Source organism: Suricata suricatta, chromosome 15 (assembly GCF_006229205.1).
Source record: "Suricata suricatta isolate VVHF042 chromosome 15, meerkat_22Aug2017_6uvM2_HiC, whole genome shotgun sequence".
NCBI classification, from domain to species: domain Eukaryota; kingdom Metazoa; phylum Chordata; class Mammalia; order Carnivora; family Herpestidae; genus Suricata; species Suricata suricatta.
Window position 1 is genome coordinate 5062263 of NC_043714.1, and position 24843 is coordinate 5087105.

Here is a 24843-nt window from a genome sequence, read left to right on the forward strand (position 1 = left end):
CTGGTGGTGCAGAGCCTGCTTGGGATTCTCTCTCTTCCCCTCTCTCTGCCCCTCTGCCTGCTCTCTCTTTCTCTCAAAATAAATAACTATGGAATATTTTTAAAAAGGAAAATAGGTACAAAATATAATCCAGTTTTCAAAGTCTCTACTAGTTAACTGACGGTATGTGTAGTGTTTGAGAGAGTTAGCCCTGTGCCCTCCGACTGGCCCCTGGGTGACTGGGTGACTGAGAACCGGGCCGGTGGCTCTGAGTGGGGTCACGTTTCGGGATCCCCAGTGTGCTCAGAGAGGGCGAAGGGGGGAGAAGGGGGAGGAGGCCTGAGGACAAGACCAATTCCCCCAACCACGGGCCTTTGCAGCCTGGGTTCCGGACTCAGCTCTGCTCCGTGTGTGGGCGCGGGACGTGGGCGGAGAGTTTTCTGCTGCTGGTGTTGGTGGTGCTGTCTTTTCATCTCTAAAATCAGGATGACATTTTATCTACCTCATGAATTGTTTTGTGGGTCCAAAAAAGATACCACAGGTGAAACATCTGCCATCAGGTTGGTATTTGATAAATGATAAGTTTCATTAGTAGGGCTATTGATAGGGGCTTACAAGTCCTCAGAATATGCAAACTGCTTAGTTAATAAGCCATAAATAATGGCTGTTGCTTTTATTAGTAGAAGTAGCAACACGACTCCTACTGTAGTGGCTAAGGGAGAAATTCCCGGACAGAATTTGTAACGTACATTCGCGACAAGCAGAGCGGGGTAGACAGGGGCAGATTTGATGGGAAATGCACTGCACTCGAGGACTTGGGGCGCTGAGTCAGGAAGGCAGGGGCTGAGCGAGCGAAGGCCCCTGCGGCAGAGTGTCTAAAAATTCGCATGGACCGGTTTTGTCCCCCCATTGATTTACAAAGCCTGCTACAGAACTAACAACACACTGACATTTACAGAATGTCAGGCGAAGCTGAGCGTCCGCGTGGCGCCAGCGGCTTTGAGGTGGCCTGTGGGAGAGCAGGCCGGTGGGCAGCAGCCTCGATGCAGCCGGACGGAAACATGCGCGACTTGACACGTTCTCAAAGGCAGATGGTTGGAATGGGTGGTGTATATGAAACGGTTCCATCCGGCGTGACCTCAGGCGGACTGTGGTCTTCGCAGTAAAGGAGCCTCTTGCCCGAGTGTGTCTGTGGGGTGGTGGGCTGCTCGGGACTCTGGGGGGAAGTCAGTCCCGCTCATAAGTGAATCCGTCTGGCACTTGGGAAGCGCGCATTTGGAGATGCCAGGACCTTTCATACGGGAGGAGTGTGGCCAAGGAAGCCTGAGCCCGAAGGCCTGTCCGGTTACTGAGAGGAGACGGGCTGCAGCAACACGATTCCTCTTGGGAGAAGGCCCGTTGCTACTGCGCCCATTTAAACGGCTGCATTTTCACAAAGAAAGTTAACACCTAGCACGTTCACCTATTCAAGCCATGGATGCAAAAACTGACAGATATTAAGAATAACTGTTCCCTGATGGAAGAAAATTCTAAATCTAAATGCTGTCATGTTTGGCAAGGAGCCTTGGCTCTCGACTGAGAAAAAGCCTCAGTGCTGTGCAGCCTCGCAAGGCCTAAAAGTTGGAGGGGGGTTGAAATAGACAGAACTTATCTTTCAGGGAAATATTAGTGTCATCATTTTGATCCAATCATCTCTGACACGTACCAACAATTGACACTATACATTATTCAGCCGATTTAGTAGGAAAACAAAGTTTTTTAAAAAGAATTCTTAGATGCTTATTATTTATTCTTAGAGAGAGAGAGAGAGAGAGAGAGAGAGAGAGAGTGAGAGAGTGCACAAGCAGGGGAGGGGCAGAGAGAGAGGGAGACACAGAATCCGAACCAGGCTCCAGGCTCTGAGCTGTCAGCACAGAGCCCAATGTGGGGCTCAAACTCATGAACCATGAGATCATGATCTAAACCAAAGTCAGACACTTAACTGACTGAGCCCCCCAGGTGCCCTCTGTTTGTTTCCTTCTTAGTTCACTGTTAAGTGGGTACTGTGTTTGTGGGGTAGATCAGACACTCAATAATGGACTCTGTCTTTAAAATTTTATCATGCAAAATTCATATTAGAAATATTTTTCCCTTTGGAAGAAAAGTCATGTGTCCTCATATTATTTCCCTGAACACGTATCCTAATGGTAACGATATAGCTGGGTGTTTCAGATAGAGGCACATGGAGATCAAGCTACCATCCAGACCTCTAGGAACAAGTGCGGGAGGCACTCAACATGACCCATGAGAATCCACCTGCAGCAGTGACAGGGGCATTTCTTAAAATGTTCTAATTTTAAGCAGAGAGAGTGGAGCACATAAGGTTGGAATAAGAACAGCTCTGAAGACCCACCGTGTTCTTTGTCCCATGGTTTAGCTCCGTGCATGTGTCCCTGAGCCCATTCATGGAGGAGCTGACTGACTCCATGAGCCACGGCCACAGAAGTATCTTTTGAGCCAGGGGTGACAACAAAAGGCAGCACTGTTTTGGAACCCATGTCACTGAGTAAAGACTTTACTACATCATGGCTGGAGTATGTTGTGAAGACCCCCAAATGTCCTCAGTGGTCTGGGGGTGCTTGGCCAAGAGTCACCCCCAAACAGGTCAGTGTTGACTCAGCAGATCGATTCAGTCGATCCAGGAGAAGGTGGCAGGAACAGCTGGCCAGCTCTGCGGTCTTTTGGGGGACACTGAGTCTCAAGCAATAGACATCACCACAGGGATGAGGAACTGGAGGTTGACAGGGGGCAAATGGTGGGCCACGTAGCAGGTAAAGGGGTATTAAACTTTGGATTTTGAGCTAAGCCAGTTAAGGCACGGGGGCACCTGGGCAGTAACATCCTGGATGGGAAGGGGGACAGTGTGGCAGGCTGTTTTGGAGTTAGCACTGCCAGCCAGGTGCCTGGGGCCTGCCACCCCCAATCCCTCCCTGCACATGCCCACTGGGGCTTTGCACATGCAAGTCTCCGGAGACATACTCACCTACCGTTGGTCTTTCTCAGGACTCATCTTCTTTGACTTGCCTGTAGCATTTGGGTGTGTTGGCCTTCCTTTCCTTCTGGAAACTTTCCCATCTGGCTGTGGACTCACTGCGTTATACAGATTCTCTGCCTCTCTGGCCCTTCCTTCCATCTGTCCTCCCCTTACCACCTCCGAGACACTTTCTCTTTCAGAATTCTCTATTCAAGCAGCTGATATCACCTGCATTCAGGCACCTGGTCTTAAATCTTAGAATCATCAAGGGATATTTGTCCCTTGCCTCTAGTCCTGCACCCATATTTTTTTCCAATCAGACTCTTCCTCCCTTTATACCCACTAGTTTAGCATGTTGGCAGCCCATGCTTGCGCGTCCTATTGAGCCTCAGTGACGGTAAGTTCCCTTCCCTCCAACACAAGCATTGAACATGCAGATAATATGCACTGTAGTGTCCTGCCTTATACGCTCTGTCCTTCCCTCTGCACTCAGCACAGGGCCTTTTGAAACACAGGCCCTCGACAAATGTATGTGTGATGAATGGGTAAAAAGAGGTGTGTTGGGTGCTTCTAAGTGTGAGTGGCAGCCCAGATAGGGAAAGATTGCAAATGCAATTTAAACATGCTCTTCTGTTGAAAATGAACAAGAAGATTAAGCTATAAATATTCTTTCTGAGTAATTAAACAGAACAAAAGGTAATAAAAGCATAAAATTCAATCATTTTTTAATAGCTTCTGAAAATTAAACAGGCTTTGTGGCAATAAGTCTTAAAGCACTTCCATTACCCGTATTAGAGAACCATAATTCCTGAGACTTAGAAATGGCCCAGTCCTTTGAATTGTATTGAAATTATCACTAGGGAGCCTGAAAGTTACATTCCTGGTAGTAAAAAACCAAAGAGAATCACTTAAATATTAGATGTCCTCAGGTTCTGGCATTTGATTTCACCCTACTTACTAAGCTTGTGAGTTATCCTGTTAGCGTTTGATGGATACTGACAGAGGACACAAGACTCCTGGGTCGGAGACAAAGGGCTTTATAACTCACAGCACAGCAAGTCGTAGGATTTGCACTGGTTCCTTTGGCCTCCCAGTCCCAAGGAGATGAACAGCCCAGATGGATGCCTGCACAGGCAGTGAGGTGTATTACAAGAGAGGAACCCTGGGCTTGGAAAGCTCTGTGAAGAGCCTGCTCCTTGAGCTAGAAGGAGGCATTATTCGTCCTTAAGACTGTTCACCGCAAGTACAACCCAGAGAGATGGATCAAGAAAAGAGGGCTTTGCATTCTTGACGTCCCTAGCAAGAACTTTCAGGAATATTCAGGGCACACAGCGGATCGCCTCTCCCAACCTTCATATGCAAAGTAACAGGATACCCGTCTTGGCTTTCGAAATTTAGAAGGTTGGTTACTAGGATTCTGTGATGAATGTCCTTAGAGAAAAAAAATGTGAACAGAAAAAATATTTGTTAGAAAAGCATACAAATACACATGGGACCATAAAGAAAGGGGACATAAGTCATAACTTGATCTTTTTCCACAACGAAGTATAGTAAGCCAAGTAAAATTCTCTTAACTTTAGCACAGGAAGTGAGACCTTTGGGAAAAAAAATGTTTCCTTGCTATGTGTTACTCTTAAAAGCCATGGCTATTTTACTGCAGCAGAATCTGACTTCATTCCGATTTTAAGAGTTGGCACTCTTCCTGAAAAGGCAAACAATCGAGTTTGGTCGTAGACCCTGTCTTCTATTCAGTACTTTTGAGCCTAAAGACATGTAGTGAAGCGTATTGGTGGTTCATGACATCCTGGGGAAGGGCTGACAAGCAGTTCGGGATGCTGTACCTCAAGAACGAGGAGCAGCCCAGCCAGGAGAAACAGCCAAGCTCATGGCAGGGCTGTGGGGCAGACACAACACAGCAGCCACCGCTCACGGCCCGGCAGCTGGGGTGCCGGGACCAGACCCCACACCCCGGGCCCCCGCTGACCCAGGAAGCACCATGTCTGCCGGAGAATCTTCTCGCCGGGACTGCTTCTTCCACATCCTCTCCTTCGCGCCCAAGTTGTATACTGTGCAAGCCGATGGCAGGGGCTTGATCCCCTACAGAACTTGGCTACAAAGGACTCAAAAGAAATGAGATTTTCGCTCTATAGTCTACGTACTTGAGGAAGACAGGATGGGAAGGTGATGGGAATAAGTAAGTCTCATCAGTAGGTAGTATAGGCGAGTAGTAAATCGCAAGCACTTCTTAAATGGCTGCTAAAGAGAGATGCATGCACATGCTTAGTGAGTGTAGACCCGTGCCGGCCACTAGAAGTAGAGTGGGACCACAACTGTGCGTCCTACATGTGGTTTCACACTTTCTAGTACCCACATTAAAAAGGTAAAAGCAACAGGTGAAATTCATGTGTTACTACAATCTAACCCACTTATCTAGAATATTATCATTTTATTGTGAAATCTCAATGTAAGATTTACAAAGTATTTAGAATTCTCCTGCACTTGCTGCTGCTCCACATCTGCGCTCTGTGTCGGCTCCCTCTGCTTGTGTGTCCGCTGGCCGCCTGGGGGATGGATGCCACCGCCGGGACCTGGCCTGTCACCCCCAGGTGAAGTCCCAGCTGGGAGAGAGGGAAGGTAAGGGTGTTCCAGGCTGTGGAATTCAAGAGCCATGTGGTGCTGGGGGGAGTCTCCTCATCCAGGTTCAGGCTGATGGGGATTTCCTGCACCCTGGAGTATTTGAAAGTCACCCACGTGAAAACTGGCCCTTGGCCTTGTCCAGCCATCAGACCTGTAAAGCCAGCCGTGACCAGCTGGCCTGCTTCTAGGTCCCTGTTTTGAATAGGGCCCATCGCCCGTGTGGCATAAATAAACCTCTGGTTGCTGCTATTGTATTCTCAGGTATAAATAAAGAGTACTAGAGGCCTCCAGAGAGAGGGTCAAGGAACCCCAGGGTGGTGCGGCAGAACGTCATGGAAAAGCGGTATTTGATTCATCTTTGAAATAATATTAAACTTTGTAGGAGTTGGAAAGTGGAAAACAATGTGGCAAATGTCAAGGTTGGTTCTTTCCAAAGGTCCTGGAAGTCTCCATGGACTCGTTGCCCTTGCTAGGTTGCCCGGGGTTGGAACCCAACCCTCTAAGCCTGATTCTGGGAGCACGGCGAGTTCTTTCCCAGAGGCGAACGTACACTAGCCGATCTCGAAACACTGATACATGACATCAAAGGGCCATTTTTTAAAAATTAAACTTTTTAGGGGCCCCTGGGTGGCTCGGTCAGTTAAGCATCCGACTTTGGTTCAGGTCACGATTTCACCCTTGGTGAGTTCAGGCCCCATGTCGGACTCTGTGCTGACAGCTCAGAGCCTGGACCCTGCTTTGGATTCTGTGTCTCCCTCTCTCACTGCCCCTCCCCCACTCTCACACATTCTTTCTCTCTCTCTCTCAAAAATAAACATTAAAAATTTTTAAAAATTGAACTTTCTATTCTGAGATATTGTAGAGTGACAGGTAGTTGTGAGAAATGAGACAGAGATGGCCCAAGTACCCTTTGCCCAGTTTCCCCCATAAGTAATATCTTGCAAAACCATGGTGCAATTTCGCTGCCATGATACTGACACTGATATAGTCAAGATACGGAGCATCTTCATCAACACAGGACCCCTCGTGCTGCTCCTTCGTAGCCACATCTACTCCCCACTTCTCCAGCTTTTTTTTTTTTAAGACTTGACATCCTCTAAACTGCTCTCCATTTTGTGATTTTGTCACACGTATTGGCTACTGCAAATAAAACTACAATAAGCATTTACGCACAGGTTTTTTATATTTTATTTATTTGTGTTTTTAAGGAGAGGTCCATTCTAGGACCTGCCCCTTTATCTTACCCACCAGGATGAAAAAAGCCTCAGGTTTTTGTGTAAACATAAATGTCCATTTCTCTGGGATAAATACCCAGGTATGCAATTGCTAAGCTGTATGGTCGTGGTATGTTTAGGTTTTAAAGAAACTGCCAAACTGTGGGCTAGAGTGGCTGTGCCATTTTCTGTTTCCACCAGCAAAGTGTAAGTGATCCGACTTCTCCACATCCTCACCAGCATTTGGTGTTGTCACTGTTATTTATTTTAGCCATTCTGTATGGCACGTAGTGATAGCTCATTGCCGTTTTAATTTGTGTTTCCCTAATGGCTAATGATATTGAACACATTTTTATGTGCTTATTTGCCATCTGTATACCCTCTTCAGTGAAATGTCTCCCCATGTCTTTGAACCATTTTCTATTTCAGTTGTTCATTTGTTTTTTTTTTTACTGTTGAGTTTTGATAGCTCTTTGTACATTCTAGATCCCCATCCTTTGTGGTATATGTAGCATGCAAATATTTTCCCCCATCTGTAGTAGCTTATCTCTTTATTCTCTTGGAAGAGCAAAATTTTTTACCTGGATGAAGCCCAATTTAGTAATTTTTCTTTTTATGGATCATGTTTTTGGTGTCTAAGAACTCTTTCAAAAAATTTTTTTTTAGGTTTCATTTATTTTGAGAGAGAAAGCATGAGTAGGGGAGGGCCAGTACATGATAACCCACAGGTCCTTCGGTGGGTGAAGCAGTGGCACATGTACACAAGAGAAATTCTAGTCACCAGTATAAAGGAACAAACTATGATACAACCATCTGGATGACTCTTCAGAGAATTTTGCTGAGTGAAAAAATCCAGCCCCGGAAGTTTATAATGCTGTATGATTTCATTTATATCACATGCTTGAAATGGCAGAATCACAAAATCTATTACCACTAGATCCCAAGATGCTTTCTAAGTTTTTTTTTCCCTAAAAGCTTTATTGTCTTATGTTTTACCTTTAAATTGGTGACCCATTTGACCTAATTCTTGTATAAAGTGTGACGTTTAGGCTAAGGTTCATTTTCTGTTGCCTGTGGATGTTCAGCTTTCAGTACCGCATACTGAGAAGTTTATCATTACTCCACTGAGTTGCTTTTGAACTTTTGCAGAAAAGTTGGATTTATTTGTGTGCATCTATGAGTTCCCAGTTTCATTGATTGATGTGTTTATTGCTCTGCTAAGGGGAAGGAGAGAGAAGACATCCTTGCCTTGATCCTGATGTTAGGGGGAAGCTCTCAGTCTTTAGTGTAACGCTAGCTGTAGGGTTTTTGTAAGTGCTTTTGATCAAGCACAGGAGGGTCCCCTCTGTTCTTCTTTTTCTGAGAGTTTTTACTATGCATGTGTGTTGCATTTTGTCAAACGCTGTTTCTTTATCGGTTGATAGGATTATGGCATTCTTTTCTTCTTGAGCTTGTTAATATGGTAGATTACGTTATTGATTTTAGAATATGGAGCAAGCCTTGCATCTTTGGAATAAACTCAAATTGGTCATGGTGTGTAATTGTTTATAAACACATACTGTAAAAAATCCATAAAATTTTTATCATAATCCTTTTTTTAGTATACAGTAAAATAATGTTAAGTATATTCACGTTACTGGGAAATAGATCCCCAGAGCTTTTTTTCATCCTGCACATCGGAAACTCTATCCCTTATATAACTTCCTTATTTCCTCTCTTCCCAGCTCACCACCATTCTACCTCCTGATTCTGTGAATTTAACTACTTCAGCTGCCTCTATTGTTGGAATCAGTTGTGTCTTCCTGACTGGCTTAGTTAAATCATTTAGCATAATCTTCTCAGGGTTTCATCCATATTGTAGCAGGGACAGCAATTCCTTCCTTTTTAAGGCTAAATTAATATGTCACTGGATATGTTGACCACGTTTTAATGATCTGTACGCCTGCTGGCAGACACTTGGGTTGCTTCTACCTCTTGGGTTCTGGGAGCAGTACCCCCGTGAACATGGTTGTGCAAATGTCTCTTTGAGACCCTGCTTTTGACACTTTTGGATAAATTCCCAGAAGTGGAGTTACTGGATCATAAGTTCTATTATTAGTTTTTGAGGAGCCTCCATACTGTTTTTCCATGTTGGATTATTTGATCCTCTCACCCACAGTGCACAGGGCTTCTAAGTTTTCACATCCTGCCCTTACTAAGTTCTTTTCTTTTCTTTTTTTCCCTAATGTTTTATTTATTTATTAAAAAAATTTTTTTTAACGTTTATTTATTTTTGAGATAGAGAGACACAGAGTGTGAGCGGGGGAGGGGCAGAAAGAGAGGAAGACACAGAATCCGAAGCAGGCTCCAGGCTCCAAGCTATCAGCACAGAGCACAATGCAGGGCTTGAACCCACGAACCAAGGTCATGACCTGAGCCGAAGCTGAATGCTCAACCAACGGAGCCCCCCATTCTTTTTTTTTTTTAAATAGCAGTCATCATAATGAGTGTGAGGTGACAGATTCTATGGGCCTCCTAGGGTCCTAAGCACTCAGGCAGGGGGAGGGGGGGGGAGGGCACACTGACACCGTTGGGTGAGGGTGGAATTCAGTCTCCCCACTTGGCCTTAGCTGCTGGAAGCGAAAAAAGCCACTTTTTAGATTTGGTGTCGGTTATAGTAAAATAGTTCTTGTCTAAAAGTTTTCTGCCTCTTTCCTGCTCTATTGACTCAAGAGGTTTCCCTTGAGGGTTTTTTTTTCTTTAATCTGCTCCCATTGGGTGCAGCTCACCCAGTTTTCAGTCTGGGGTATAGGAAACCAAAAGACAATGCAGAGAATTTAGCATTGTCTTCCTCTTTGGGTCTTATGATGTCTCATCAGTCCGCCTTTTCTCTGTCTTTCAGAGGTATCTTGTGTTTGTTTTGTATAATATAATACGTTTATATAACATCTTGTTGTACTTAGTGGGAGGAATAAGGAGAAGGACGTCTATTTTTTTCTTCTAGGCTAAAGGGCCAGTTTTTAAATTTTTTGATAAAAAATGTAATTGCCATGGAGACCAGAAAGTCTAATTTGCTTCAGCATTAGTGGCATATTCTCTTATGTGGGTTGTCCTCTGTGGGAAGACAAATTGTAATCAGGAGGTTGTTGAATAAGTTTGGAATCAGGGCACAGGTTGTTAGATTAACAAATAACGGTTTTTTTTAATGTTTATTTATTTTTGAAAAAGAGAGAGAGACAGAGACAGAGTGAGAGCAGGGGAGGGGCAGAGAGAGAGGAAGACACAGAATCCGAAGCAGGCTCCAGGCTCTGAGCTGTCAGCACAGAGACCAACATGGGGCTCAAACTCACAAACCATAGGACCATGACCTGAGCTGAAGTCGGATGCTTAACCTGAGCCACGCAGGTGCCCCAACAAATACTGTTTAAAGACTAAGGCAGCTTAGGGGCGCCTGGGTGGCTCAGTTGGTTAAGCCGCAGACTTGGGCTCAGGTCACATCTCACATTCATGCGGTGGAGCCCCGTGTCAGGCTCTGTGCTGCCCCCTAGCTCAAGCAAGACTTCATTGCCACCTTAAGCGTCTTGCCTCCGTATGCAGCTGAGAGATGATATAGCCTGGCCCATAGTAATGTGGACTAGAGCTAGCTTGGCAGGCTTTGAGCTCTGGCTCTGCCTTTTATAAATTCCGTGGTCTTGGGCAGGTCATCTCGCTTCCCCATTTCTTTACCTCTGAAATAAACCCAACCAAACCACCTGCTTCATAGAATTGCTTTGAAACTGAACTCATTAACACATGTAAAGCACTCAGAGAAATCTCTGGCATGTATGTAACACTCCAAACACTTTAGCTCTCATTAATTCTTATCAAGCACCTGAAAGACATGATAGTTTATCAAATAATGTTAATGGAATCGCAGCATAATCAATCAAGTCTTGCAACACTTAGGTTTCTTCAGGAAGTCTTTGCCTGCCCTGTGATTCGTTTCTGGTGATTTCATGATTGAGTATTCATGACATTTGAGTATTTGAGACCTGTTGAATTTCCCTCATTGGCACGTACATCTGAGCTATTATGCAACTTTGGGGCACCGACAGTAATACCTGGACAACTGGCAGGCGCCAGAGGGCATTTCGGGTGAGGGAAATGTGAAAGGAAGCTACCGAGAGTGAGTGAGCAGGACTGGTGCAGATCTGAATGGATCGGGTTCATGGTTCAGAAGGGATTGTCACAAATCTCAATTTTCACTTTGAGAAATGTGAGTTCTTTAGCCATTGGAAAACATTAGGTAAATTGTTCTTGTGCATGAATTGTTAATTTTTTTATGTCATTGTACCCTTAGTCAATCTAACAAAATTCATAGACCCCTTCTCAGAGTAACATTTCAGATGAAATACATCGGATTACGAAGGAAATAAGCCATAATGACATGGTTTCAAGTATTTAAATAAATATGTTTCTTTCATAGTAAATAACAAAATTAAAATTATATTTTCTATTAAAATTATAATTTTCATATACTGAGAAGTATAAATATTATTTTGAAATGTTCACAAGAATCAATGTGATGTAAAAATATGTGATTTCTGTTGGTCATAAAGCCATGGGTACTGACGATATGATTGTGATTTGTTGCTTACATTCATAACTGAACAAAAAATGGTAGAGGTTAGTGAAAATGAAGTTCCTTTCATTATCCTCCCCCAGCTAAATTTATGACTGTGGATCCTATCCCTGGTGTTCTTGCAGGTCTGTGGGCCTCAGGTTAAAAATCTCTGGCCAGTGGGCTCTTTGGTTTGACGCATGGTGGCTCACTAACACCCACCGAAGAGCACAGGTGTGACCCAGACCCATTTTCTGCCACCTCACTGTCTCAAAAATGGAACAACTTGGAAATGTTAGAAGGTAAAGAGGCATAAGACCATCCTTGGTTTGGATATGAGCAGACTTTAAAGCATAGTTAACTAACAAATACATGTCAAGTTTCGTATGTAGAATTTCTTGATCATTTTATTAGGAGTTTATTTCTTTACCTTTGAAATACATCACATTTAAGGGTAAAGAACAAAGGGACAAAATTACATGACTCAAAAATCAGCTCTAAACAGATAGTTTATATAAGAACAGAAGTAAACCCATCAATAATTGTTAGCTCTGTGCTTGGCACTCAGAGAAGAGAAAAAAGTATGTTCTGAAACCCAGACAGAACTAGTAAATTATTGAATGGTTCACGTAAGTTGACATCCTTCGCTGTTGCTTGGACACCAGCCTTCTAAATTGATGGTGCCCATCTCCTTGTGACTCAGAAAACTTAAATAAAACAGAATCAAGCAAATTTAACCAATTTGAGATTACACTTTCTCCTAAAAGATTGGTGACTTGTTTATTTAAGACATCAATTTTCTGTCTATCCCTGCCTCTTCCAGGGAGCTTACTCCCAGTTGGGAAAAAAAAAAAAAAAGCTAACTCTACAGACCCAAATAAAGGTGGCAAGGTTATTTAGAAGACAGAAGAATAAAATTGTCTGATCGTGATCTGTACATATATGTATTTGCTATTTATGCAAGCTTATGATTTTCATCATCAATATCAGTAATGCTGAGGGGCTTTTCTTTAGGGAATGTTCTATTTATATATTCAGAAGTGAAAGCAAGTTTTAGCGATACAGTGTTCGTTTCTAACTATTTAGGTGGATTTCCGTTGCTACCTAATGTTTACTGACCACTTAGTATACCTCAGACACCGTATTTTATTTTATGTTTATTTATTTTTGAGAGAGAGAGAGAGAGAGAGAGACAGAGCATGAGCAGGGGAGGGATAGAGAGAGGGAGACACAGAAACCAAAGACAAGCTACAGGCTCTGAGCTGTCAGCACAGAGCCCGATGGAGGGCTCCAACTCATAAACCATGAGATCATGACCTGAGCCAAAGTTGGACGCTCAGTTGACTGAGCCACCCAGGTGCCTGACATTGTTTTAAATACTTTACAGATAGTACTTTTTGATCTCCTCAATAACATGAATATATTATTATATAAAGAAGAAAATCGAGGGAGCAAATGCCCCAGTAGCTTGCCTCACATAGTTGGTAAAAGGTGGACTTAGGGGTCGAAACCCAGATTCCAAAGTTTACACACCCCATAGAACCACATAACCACTATGGTCTCTTGCCTTCTTAGGTAGAATATAAATGTTAGATATAAGCTAATTCCTATTGTTTTCTATAATATTATAATTTGTAAGTTTGGAGCAAGAATTTAGAAAAGAGTGTATGAAGAAATTGATAGACAATTGAGTATTTTTCAGAGAGAATTAAATGGCAGAGATAAATTACAGTTACAGACATTTAAACATGAAGGGCACCTGGGTGGCTCAGTCAGTTAGCCATCTGACTCTTAATTTCGGCTCAGGTCATGATCTCACAGTTCGTGAGATCAAGCCCTGTGTTGAGCTGTGCTCTGACATCATGGAGCCTACTTGAGATTCTCTGTCTCTCCCTCTCTCTGCCCTTCTCTCTCAAAATAAATAGATAAACTTAAGAAAAAGAAATTTTAAAATAATATAATGTACGTATAAATTTTAGATTTTGGATACTTTGTGTTTTTTAAAATTCTCAGATAAAATATAGTTAGAGGTTATTCCAGAACATGAGTTGACCAAAGCCAAGAGAAATATATAGACCTTGATTTATCTGGGGGTCCTGCTAAAATATTTGAATTCCCACCAGGCTGAGCACTTATTTTTTTTCCATTCTATATTTTTGTTTCTTTTACTTTGTTAATATTCTGGTAGCTATACAGGCTAGAGTTAGGTTTGAACAATCATAAAATTTTTCATATTTCACATCCTTTCACATCATCTATTTTAACACATTGTAGTTAGTTAACAAAATAAAAATATAGTATTATTTTCATTAGTCCAGTTTAGTTGGTAAAATTTATCTTGCCCAAAAAAGAGAGCGCAGATATTTGAAATTGAAAGAACATTAAACACCTCTTATTCAGAGACCAAAAGTACATAGCAGCAACGACTAGTCTTGGATATTGTGCAGTGGATTTTTTTTTTATTGCATTTGACTATTATTCTTGATCTGACTCTAAGCACTTTTACCTGTGTTACCTGTGAACCCTATACACCAATATCAAAACACCAATATCAATGTCACCTGGACGACATAAAACTTTATGTGTTTGGTTTTACACTATTTTATTGTTTCACACTTCCTTCCCTTGGAATTACAATCAGCCCACCCAAGGATTTACTTTAATTTTTAAAAATCGTGACAATAGATTTGTCTTCTGTTGCTCTTTAAAACGTTTTGTAATCTGCATGCTTTCTCCTTCTCCTCTCATCCCAGCCAAATCAATCTGGTGATCTATTCTCTTCGTAGGCAGTTGAACTAAGCACTGGTTTGCTCTCATTTCTTGTCCAGCAGCTAATAGTTTCTCCAAATCTTTTTCATTAAGTTAAGATAAGGGTAAGCAATGACGGCATTCATCCTTTTGATTGAAAACGTGAATCTCTTTGAAGCTTCAAAACGGCATTTCCAGCATCCCAGTGAGGACTATGGGATGACCAACAGCTTAGGAATTTGCTTATAGAAACTAATGAATTTTCATTAGGAAAAAAAATACATTTAAATGGTACAACTATATAATTTGATCCCTAAAAATCACATGCTGCCAGTGTGGCCCTGTACTTGCTATGACAAGAGCTTAGTTAACATTGTCTGTAACTCTTTCCTGGTCTATTGGTTCCACTCTATTTTGTGTCTAAACATTTACTCCTACAAACTCTGTGTGGTGATAATCCTTTATATTTTTTCTATTGGAGAAAATAATTCAATTAAATCGGCAATTATTATCATTTTTTGCTTGTCAACAACATACCACAAAGTGTGCTAAGTTCTTTTTTTTCTAAATTCTTGTTTTAATTTAATTTAAATCCAAGTTAGTTAACACGTAGTGTAATAGTGATTTCAAGAATAGAATTTAGTGACTCATCACTTACAGACGACACTCAGTGCTCATCCCAACAAGTGCCTCCTCAATGCCCATCACCCGTTTAGTCCATTTGCCCACCCAGCTCCCCACCAGCAGCCCGCAGTTTGTTCTCTGTATTTAAGGGTCTTTTTATGGTTTTTCTGCCTCTCTGTTTTGATATTACTTTTGTTTCCCTTCCTTTATGTTCATCTGTTTTGTTTCTTAAATTCCACCTATGAATAAAATCATATGATATTTGTCTTTCTCTGACTGACTTATTTCGCTTAGCATAATATACTCTAGTTGGATCCACATTGTTGCAAATGGCAAGATTTCATCCTTTTTGATTACTGAGTAATACTCCATTGTCTATATACACCACAGCTTCTTTACTTATTCATCCGTCGATGGACATTTGGGCTCTTTGCATACTTTGGCTATTGTTGATAGTGCTGCTATAAAATTGGGGTGCATGTGCACCTTCCAAACAGCACTGTTATATCATTTGTTATAAATTCCTAGTCTTGCTGGGTCATAAGGTAGCTCCATTTTTAATTTTTTGAGGAACCTTCATACTGTTTTCTAGAGTGACTACACCAGTTTGCATTCCTCTTTTATCCACAGCCTCGCCAACATCTGTTGTTGCGTGAATTGTTAATGTCAGCCATTCTGACAGGTATGAGGTGGTGCCTCATTATGGTTTTGATTTGTATTTCCATGATGGTAAGTGATGGTGAGGTTTTTTAATGTGTTTGTTAGCCATCTGGATGTCTTTTTTGGAAAAGTGTCTATTTATGTCTTCTGTCCATTTCTTCCCTGGGTTATATGTTTTTTGGGTGTTGAGTTTGGTAAGTTATTTATGAATTTTTGATACTTTATCTGATAATAATAATAAAGATTCCTGGGTGGCCCAGTAGGTTAAGCATCTGACTCTTCATTTTGGCTCAGGTCTTAATCTTACAGAGATTTTTTTTGTTTTGAAATTTTTAATTAAATATTCACAAATGAGAGAAACATTACTTGCAATTTCTTCTGCTACTTAAACTCTTCTAGATGTACATTATGTATTTACTCAAAAAGAAATGTGTTATTCGAACTCATGTTAAATTAAATATGTGTGCATACAGATATTGAGAGAAAATATATCAGATTTTTTTACATAACAACTTTATTATGATAAAATTCACATAAGACACAATTTCATACTTTTAATATGTACAATTAAATGGTTTTTATTATGTTCACAGAGCTGTGCAGTCATCACCACAACTGGTTTTAGAATATTTTTGTCAACCCAAAAAAGGAAACTTCTCATTAGAAGTCACCCCCATGCTAGACAACCATCTAATCTACTTCCTGACTATAGGCTTATCAATTCTGGACTTTTTATGAATGGAATCATATAATATGGTGTCTTCTGTGATTGATTTCTGTCATTTAACAATTTTTTCAAGGATCATTCACATTTTAGCATGAATCAGTGGTTCAGTCCTTTATTTATTTGTTTAATTTTTAAATATTTATTTTTGAGAAAGACAGAGTGAGAGCAGGGGAGGGGCAGAGAGAGGAGATACAGAATCTGAAGCAGGCTCCAGGCTCCAGGCTTTCAGCACAGATCCCAACACGGGGCTCGAACTCACGAAATGGGAGTTCATGACCTGAGCCAAAGTTGGACCTTAACCAACTGAGCCACCCAGGTGCCCCAAGTCCTTTTTATTATGGAATAATATCCTATTGTATGGCTATACCACATTATATTTCTGTTCTTAGGCCTTCCCCCCCGCCCCACTTTTTGGCTATTATAAATAAAGCTACTATGAACATTTGTGCATAAGTTTTTATGTGAACAAGTTTTCATATATCCATTTTCCTGGGTAGAGAGCAGGGCCATATGGTAACTATATTTAACTTTTTGAGGAACTGTCAAGCTGTTTTCCAAAGCAGCTGCATCATTTTCCATTTCCACCAGCAGTGTGTAAAGCTTCTCATTTCTCCAAATCCTCTGTGACCCTTGTTACTACCTTTCTTTTTGTTCAGAGTTGTCACAGTGAATCTAAAATGGTATGTGCCTGTAGTTTTCATTCATAGTTCCCTGATGGCTAAGCATGTTCAACATTTTTTATGTGCTCAGGATCCACTTTTGTATTTTCTTTAGATAAATGTCTATTCAGATGTTTTACCTATTTTTAATTGGGTTCCTTTTCTTTTTCTTTTTTAAAGATTTATTTGAGAGAAAGGGAGAGAGAGAAAGAGTGCATGTGCAAACAGGGGAGGGGCAGAGATAATCCCAAGCAGGCTCCATGCTGTCAGTGTGGAACCTAATGAGGGGCTCGATCACACAAACTGTGAGATCAGCACGTGAGCCAATGTCAAGAGTCGGACACTGAGCCACAAGGCACCCCTGTCTTTTTATTTTAGAGGTGTAAAAACATTTTTTCCAATTGTGTGACTTCTTTTCACTTTCTTGATGGTGTTCTTTGAAGCTTAAGTTTTTAATTTTGATGATGTGAAATTTTCTATTTTTTCTTTTGTTGCTTGTGCTTTTGGTATCATCTAAGAAACTGTTGCTAAATTAAAGATGACTAAGATTCCTGTCTGTGTTTTCTTGTAAGAGTTTTATAGTTTCAGCACTTCTGTTTGGGTATTCAATTCACTTTGAGTTAATTTTTGTATGTGGTATGGGGTAGAATATCCAAAATCCCACATCAATTGTTGAAAAGATGATTCTTTCTCCATTGAAATGTCTTGAGACCCTTGTTGAAGTCAATTGACCATAAAGGGGACCATTTGTTTCTGGACTTTCAATTCTATTCCATTAATCTATTTGTCTATTATTATGCCAGTACCTCCCTGTCTTCATTACTATAGATTTGTAATCATTTTTATCATATGGAAATATGACTTCTTCAACTTTTCCCAACACCGCTTTGGTTACTTACAGTCCTTTGAATTTCTTATATATTTAAGATAAGCTTGTCAGTTTCTGCAAGGAAAAAAATGCTACCTGGGATTTGAGACCATTACATTGAATATGTCAAGCAAATTGGAGAGTATTGCCATCTTAACAATATTAAATGTTCCAATTTATGACCATAGCATATCTTTTCATTTAGATATTAAAAATTTTTTCCAATATGTTTTATAGTTTTCAGAATATGTTTTTATACTTCTACCATTAAATATACCTAAGTATCTTATTGTTTTCATTGGTATTGTAAATAGAATTGTTTTTTGGCGTTTTGGATAGTTCATTGATAGGGTTGAGAAATACAATTTATTTTTTCAAATTGATCTTCTGTAACTTTGTTGCACTCCTTTTTTTCTTGTTTTAAGTGAATTTCTTAGGATTTTCTGTTTTAAGATAATGCCGTCTGCCAATGGCAATAGTTTTACTTCTTTCTATGTAATCTCAGAGTCTTTTATTTCATATTCTTGCCTAATTCCCATGGCTAGAATCTTCAATATAATGTTGAATAGGCTTGGGAACATCTTTATTGTGTTACTCATCTTAGGGGGAAAGAATTCAGTCTTTCTCATTAAATGTGACGTTTGCTGTGACTTTTTTGTAGATGGACTTTATCAGATTGAAAAGGTTCCTCTCTCAGTGTGTTGAATGTTTTTTTAAAATCATAAACAGGTATTGGATTTCATCAAGGTTTTTTTTGCATCTATTGAGTTGATTATGTGCTTTTCATGTTTTTGATATGGTATGCTACATTAATTAAATTTTGGATGTTCAGTCAACCTTACCTTCCCAGAAAAAAAATTCTGATTTTCTCATGATGAGTAATACTTTTATGTATTGCAAATTCAGTTCACTGGTATTTTGTTGGGGATGTTTAAAACCTATATTCAAAGGGATATTATTATGTAATCCTTCAGTTATATGATGCCTCTGTCTGCCTTTGGTATCAGGATGATTCTGGCCTCATAAAATGTGAGGCAATGTTTTCTAGTTTTCAGTTTTTCTGAAGATTTTGAAAACAGTTGGTGTTAATTCTTTAAACGTTTGGTAGAATTCACCAGGGAGACAATCAGTTTCCGGGCTTTTCTTTGTTGGGAGAGTTTTGATGCCTAGTTCAATAAGCCCATAGAACTTGCCCCTCCCCTTCTTTTATGACTTTGTGTCATGTCATTAGACTTTCTTTCTGTCTGTCCTTCACGTTAAGATCACCTCTTAGCTCTCCCAGTACCCGGTATCACCTTGCCCTGCGTTATTCTTAGAAACTTGTCAATACTGCCATCGCACACACATAGCTAAGTGTATGTGCAGGCTGGACATGCTCCCTGCTCTGTCTCCGGCTTGATGGATGGTTGCGAACGAATCAGGAGAGTGATCTCACTAAATATGGCAGAACTTCCAGAAAGCAGTTGGAGGAACTCAGTCTGACCAAAATGTGGCAGTGAACTCTGTGTGCAAGTGATGCGTTATTTGGATTATAACCTGGCCATTTTGAATTTCATATGGAGATAATTCCAGTGGGAGAATAATAACTGTTTTACCTTTTTAGTTACTTTGAGAACTGAAATACAATTTTTAGTAAGAAGACTTATTTATTTATTTATTTACTTTTTTATTTACAGAGAGCACGAGTGGGAGAAGGGCAGAGAGCAAGGGGAACTGAGGATCCAAGCGAGAGTTGGCACCAACAGCTTCAGTAAGCCCAGTGTGGGGCTGAGACTCACCAACTGTGAGATCATGACCTGAGCTCAAGTTTGATGCTCAGCCGACTGAGCCACCCAGGCGCTTTTAGTGAGAAGACTTTAAATAAATGTAAGTTAAAGTTAAAGTTATCTTTTTCCCCTCAGACCCTGACATTCCTTTATTTGAATGGCGTTTACTGGTTGATGGTAAGCACTTCTAAAGACTTGTCTCAGTTTCGTGTAAATTCTTGAGCAAAACCTTGTCTTTGGAAGCAGACATACCTCTATACATTTTATGCACTGTCACCTCTGGGGCCTGAAATCTGGGGCTGGGAACAATGGGAGTAGGGAAATTTAACTTCAGTTTATTCTTTGTAAAAAGGGCATCATTATGGCGCACCTGGGTGGCTCAGTTGGTTGAACATCCGACTCGGCTCAGGTCATTATTTCAAGGCTCATGAGTTCAAGCCCTGAGTCAGGCTCTGTTGACAGCTCAGAGCCTGGAACCTGCTTCAGATTCTGTATCTCCCTCTCTCTCTGCCCTTCCCTGCTTGTGCTCTGTCCTTCTCTCTCTCAAAAATTAATAAACATTAAAAAATTTTTTTAAAAAGGACACAATTATAATGCTCACCTTTCAGGGTTACTGAGAAGATTAGACAATACAATGTAGAAAAAATGCTTAGCACAGTTATACAGTCAATAAATATTAGCTATTGTTATTATTACCCATCCTTCTCTTAACCACAGCAACAACCCAAGAATTCAAGTGTCACGAGGATGGGGCCATGATTACATGCAGTGTCTGCTAATATGTGCTAAGGGCTTAGCATACAGTAGGCACTCAATAATGTTCCTGACAAAGCAAATACTCTGTGGGTGAATTTGAATTTCTTTTCGATTACAGTATCTTATTACTTCTTTTATTTGTATATGACAGTTGAAAAAATGGTAAGTTGTACCAAGCTGCCAAAAATTTGGACTCATCATTTTAGTTCACTGAAAGAAAGACAAGAATAGAGCTGGTGGGGTGTTACCAATATGTTAAAATTTAAATAAAACAAAAAACAGCAGCGGCAGAATTTGGACCTACTCTTAATGAAAACAACATTTTTTTTTAATATGGGAGAAGGCAGACATTCTGCTAAGAAATGGAGTTGTACCATATCACTGGTTCTCAGACCTTTCTGAGTGTCAGAAGCACTTTGGGGGCCTAATAAATACAGATTTCTGGGGTCATTCTCAGAGATTCCATGATTTGATACAGTAAGAGGGAGGTCCAAGCATCTCCTGAGGTGAGGCAAACACATATCCAGGGATCAGGGGTGAGATGAGTCACCACAGGCCCTGTCACTGCCTCTGTGTATCTTCATACGACTGTTTGGAGTGTTTTTTTCCTCAGTGTAAGCATCCCTTAAACATATATGGTTCATAGTTCTCAAGATCACAAGGATAAATGGCTGAAAGTGAAATGTATTCAGCACACGAGGTGAGTCCGCTATGTCTTCTGAGCTGACATGGAAAAGAGTTGAAAGAGTCATTTGGTGGAGAATGTTCGTCCCTTTTCCGAGGTGGGTACCTTAGCCTTTTATGTAGATGTGAGCAGAGTAATACTTCTCAACTGAAGAACATTCTATGGTTGAAAATGGTGGCGGTGGAAGAAAGAGATGCACTTGGTACTGATTGTTGAAAATAACCATTTTCATAATTCTACATGCATGTTCATTTTTTTCATTTCTCTTTTTTTAAATAGATTGTCAAATTGCTTTCCATAACACCCAGAGCTCTTCCCCACAAGTGCCCTCCTCCATTACCACAATCTCTTTCCCCCCTCCCCCTCCGCCTTCAACCCTCAGTTCGTTTTCAGTATTCAATAGTCTCTCAGGTTTTGTGTCCCTCTCTCTCCCCAGCTCTCTTTCCCCCTTCCCCTCCCCATGGTCCTCCATTAGGTTTCTCCTACTAGACCTATGAGTGTAAACATATGGTATCTGTCCTTCTCTGCCTGACTTATTTCGCTTAGCATGACTCCCTCTAGGTCTATTCACTTTACTACAAATGGCCAGATTTCATTCTTTCTCATTGCCATGTAATACTCCATTGGATATATATATCACATTGTCTTGATCCAGTCATAAGGTGATGGACATTTAGGCTATTTCCATGATTTGGCTATTATTGACCGTGCTGCTATGAACATTGGGGTACATGTGCCCCTATGCATCAGCACTTCTGTATCCTTTGGGTAATCGCCTAGCAGTGCTATTGCTGGGTCATAGGGGAGTTCTATGGATAGTTTTTTGAGGAACCTCCACACTGTTTTCCAGAGTGGCTGCAACAGTTTACATTCCCATCAACAGTGTAGGAGGGTGCCTGTTTCTCCACATCCTCTTGATTTGTTCATTTTAGCCACTCTGACTGGTGTGAGGTGGTATCTCAGTGTGGTTTTGATTTGTATTTCCCTGATGATGAAAGACATTGAGCATCATTTCATGTGCCTGTAGGCCATCCGGATGTCCTCTTTGGAGAAGTGTCTGTTCATGTCTTCTGCCGATTTCTTCACTGGGTTATTTGTTTTTCAAGTGTGGAGTTTGGTGAGTTCCTTGTAAATTTTGGATACTAGCCCTTTATCTGATATGTCATTTGCAACTCTCTTTTCCCATTCCTTTGGTTGCCTATTAGTTTTCTTGATTGTTTCCTTTGCAGTGCAGAAGCTTTTTATCTTGATGAGATCCCAGTAGTTCATTTTTGCTTTCATTTCCCTTGCCTTTGGGGATGTGTCGAGTAGGAATTCCTGCGGTGGAGGTCTAGGAGGTTGTTTCCTGCTTTCTCCTCGAGGGTTTTGATGGTTTCTTGCCTCATGCTCAGGTCTTTCAGCCATTTTGAGTTAATTTTTGTGTATGGTGTAAGAAAGTGATCTAGTTTCATTCTTCTGCATGTTGCTGTCCAGTTCTCCCAGCACCACCTGCTAAAGAGGCAGTTGTTTTTCCATTGGATACTCTTTCCTGCTTTGTCAAAAATTAATTGGCCATACATTTGTGGGCCCAGTTCTGGGTTCTCTATTGTATTCCATTGGTCTATGTGTCTGTTTTTTTGCCATGTTTATTTTTTCAACAACAATTAATGTGGTTAATTAAACTATTCCAAATATGAAATTCCCTTTGCTGCATTAAGCCACACTTCCAGTCAAGATTCAGTCTAGGCAGCTGATTCACTTACTTAAGAAATACCCAGCAATTGATTTGGATTGTGATTCGCTTTGTATATTCCACATAACTTATTCTGGTGATCCCAAAACAACATATAGGATTTTTTTTTAATTCTGAAACTGAACTGATGTAATTTTGCATGCCATGTCACTTGTTTTTCTGTGGAAGGAGAAAGCAGTATGTAACAAAATTAAAGAATAGTTTTAGATTAGACAGTCACAATTTTAAGTACTTATCAACTTTTTCTTAGCTCCTACTTTTTTGATGCTTTATCACAATTGTTCCCATTCGACAAGGCAGGAAATTCATTTATTGTTGAGAGGGCGTGTGCATGGAGGCATTAAGCTGCAGAAACGCAGAATGAACAGTGACAAAAAGGAGAGGGAAACTAAGAAATATTTTAGAAACTATCTTCTCTCAGCACAGTTCAGGAACTAGAAATTATCCTGCAAGTCTGAGATTAAGAATAGATTCTTACCACCAATAACAGATATGGAAAAGAGAGAAAGATTTAAGGAGAAAAATCAGCAGGTTGGAATTTTGTAGTGAATTGGCGGTGACATCAATCATTCAAATAAAAGTGCCTAAAATGACCAGAAATATGCAAGACAGAAAGAAAGACATCAGACATTAGACAGAAATCAAACATCAACTTTTCCAAAGCAGGTACCAATATATACTAGGCAAGGAGAAAAAATTAAAGTCATTTTTCTTGCTTTGTGTTTGAAAATCAGGCAGATGGACGCATTTCAGGGCAGTTAGTCAATGTTTTATACTTCTTTCCAAGACAGTTCAAAAATATTGAGAGTTTGAGTCTACACATGAAGGAGTGCACCTGCTCTCAGGCCACTTAATTTATGGATTAAAGAAAATAGTTGACAATCCTTTAAGTCAAAATGTTAGATGAAATTGTTGAAAAAAATGCAATGATTTACAATGCTTCTAAGTGTATTTCTTCTTAGTAAACATAAAAGGAAAATGGGCTGGGGTTCCAAAGTTTGCATGATTATTAAGTGATATATTTTTTGTTCAAGGTGGATAGAGTATAAAAATGATTTATAACTATTTATTAATCCAGAACTGTCCTTGCACATTCCTTGGGAACTAGAGGCCTGGTTGGGTGTTGAGCACACAAAGTTGCTAAAACAGGTCTGGTCCCTGCCCTCAGGGAGCTCCCAGCTCACACTGGGATTGGAAGGTAGAAACAGATACTAACTAGCAACATACACAGAGCAGAACTGGTTTGAACTGCCCAGGTCCGCTTTATACGTGGATTTCCCCCGCCTCAATAAATAAATACAGTACAGTACTGTAAATGTATTTTCCTCATGATTTTCTTAAGAACATTTCCTTTTCTCTTCATTGTAAGAATACAACATAGAATACACATTACATATAAAATAGGTGTTAATTAACTGTTTATGTTAACACATGAAATCCACATTTCCTACAACAGTATTCGTAAGTACTATGGTCATCCAAACTCAAGCCTAGAAAGCTCTCGCTTTCCTCATGGAAATTCTCCCCATTACAGATGCTTCCTCTCCACAAAGACTTCTGAATGCCATGGGATTCTGATTCCCTCAAAGGCGGGGTGGGTCACTTCCCCCCCCTCACCTCCAAGTACAGTTGGTTCTTACCAGGTGCTCAGGGAATGTTTCTGGAGGTAATCTCTCTCTTTCGTAGTGTATGGACACTTTGTTTCCCTGACTGCTCTCTGCATTTTTGGGGGACATGTCTGTAGGTCTTGTCTTCTCCCATGGATCATAAGGGCTCGGAGAGCAGATCTATTCATTCATATATTCATTCACACATGCAGCACAGTGGGGGAGGTGGGGAGGGGGTTAGGTACGAGCAGGCGGGAGCTGGGGATCCTGGTGGGTCAGGAGGAGTCTCTTAGCGAAGGCGATGCCTAACAATAAGTAAAACTCATCTAGATTTGGAAGAAGAAGATAGAATTGTTAGAAAAGTCCACTGAACTCTAACCTCTGTGTAGATATTTATTCACCATAACATTCTCAGCCTTGAATAGTGTACGTAGCTTCATAAGTATTTCTCATATGCACGGATGGTGTGAAAGGCAGCATGATTTGTGCCAAAAGCTACCAGACTTTCGGTGGCCTAGAAGCATGAAGTGAGTGTGGAAGCAGTCCAATAACACGAGTCACGGCCTGAGCCCATGTCAGGGGGGCATCG